Raw genomic sequence first — 1,809 nt, 5'->3', positions numbered from 1 at the left:
AATTTATGGGATACGATGAAAGCAGTTCTCAGAGGCAAATTCATACCTTTGAACTCACACATTAGGAAAACAGAATGGGAACAAATAAATACACTAATGCTGCACCTTCAAAAACTAGAAAAGGAAGAGCAACCCAAACCCAGAGACCAAAGACCGGAAATATCATAAAGATTAGAGCAGAAATTAATTCAATTGAGACCAAGAAAGCAAGAATTAAGAAAGCAAAAAGCTGGTTCTTTGAAAGATTAAATAAAATTGATAAGCCCCTAGCAAACCTCATCTAAAAGAGGAAAGAAAAATTGAAATACAAGCAATAAGGAATGAAAAGGGTGTACCTACTAAAGACCCAGTAGAAATTCAGAAAATTATCAATAGCTATTTTGAGAAACTTTACTTTCAGGGAATATAAGACACAGAAAAAATGGACAGATTCCTAGAAAGGTACAAATTACCACAACTGAACTGACAAGATATAACCACTCTCAATAGCCCAATAACAGAAAATGAAATAGGAGATGTAACTAAAAAACTACTGGCAAAGAAAATTCCAGGTCCGGAAGGATTCACAGCTGAAATCTACAAGACATTTACAGAAGATGTATGCCCTATACTCCTCAAACTCTTCCATGAAATTGAAAAGGAAGCAATCCTTCCAAAATCTTTCTGGAGGCAAGTATTATACTGATAGCAAAACCAGGGAAAGACACAACTAAGAAAGAGAACTACAGGCCGATCTCCCTCATGAACATAGATGCTAAAGTCATCAATAAAACCCTAGCAAATAGAGTACATGAAATCTTCAAGAAGATCATACACTATGACCATTTAGGATTCATCCCAGGGATTCAAGGATGGTTCAATATTCGAAAATATTTAAATGTAATACATTATATCAATACAGCAATAACTAAAATCCACATGAACATCACAATTAATGCAGAAAAAGCTTTGACAGAGTCCAAAATTCATTAATGTTCAAAGACCCACAGAAAATTGGAGCAGATGGCCTCTACTTCTATCTGGTAAAAGCCATTTATGAAAAGCCCACCGCTAACATAATCCTAAATTGGGAAATACTGAAATCTTTTACTCTAAGATCTGGTACAAGACAAGGATGTCCTCTATCACCACTCCTTTTCAATATAGTTCTGGAATCGTTAGCTACAGCCATCAGACAAGAGAAAGAAATAAAATAATAAGAACAGGTAAAGAATGATAAACTAGAAGCCTTTATATTGAAGTGGATGCCACTTGAACATATACTCATAAGTGAAATAAACCAGACACACATGTGTAAATATCGTACAGTTTCCCTAGTGTAAGAACTCAAATGTAGAAATAGTAGAAAGGTATAATACAAGTAAAAGGAAAGCAGGATCACAAGGACTACTATTAATCAGAGAGGGAAAGGAGAAGAGCTAGGAAACATGAATAAGTCAAGCCATGCAGTTATATGTAGAAGATGGCAAGGAAATGATCCTGAGAATCTCCAGAAGATTTTTTAATCTAGCAGTTAATTGGAAAAATTCTCACCCTGACTAACTATATATACTGATACCTGCGAACTAAGCTACTGCACTGCAGATGGTATTTTGTAATTCTAGTTTCATGCTTGGAGTGACTGTCATTCTGGTCTTCTGAATATGGGCTGCTTGTCATGACATGCCAGTTGCTGCTATGATGTCTCTTTGGTAGATGGTTGTTCAAAAAGAAGGGGGTGGTGAATGAAAGCAAAAGACAATGAAAGGAATATTGTGGGACTGTCCTGCTTCAAGGTTGTATATGGTGAGATTTTTGGACTTATGTGCA

At 35.7% G+C, this 1,809-nt stretch overlaps 1 protein-coding gene across 8 annotated transcripts in view; it reads right to left on the bottom strand.

The window, feature by feature from the left end:
• The window catches only part of LOC101568064 (protocadherin-11 X-linked), a 1,027,172-nt gene that overhangs the window by 151,701 nt on the left and 873,662 nt on the right, over positions 1-1,809 (bottom strand). The window lies entirely within an intron of this gene.

The sequence above is a fragment of the Octodon degus genome, unplaced genomic scaffold, assembly GCF_000260255.1.
Source record: "Octodon degus isolate 3935 unplaced genomic scaffold, OctDeg1.0 scaffold00103, whole genome shotgun sequence".
NCBI classification, from domain to species: domain Eukaryota; kingdom Metazoa; phylum Chordata; class Mammalia; order Rodentia; family Octodontidae; genus Octodon; species Octodon degus.
This window is presented reverse-complemented; position numbering and strand designations above follow the sequence as displayed.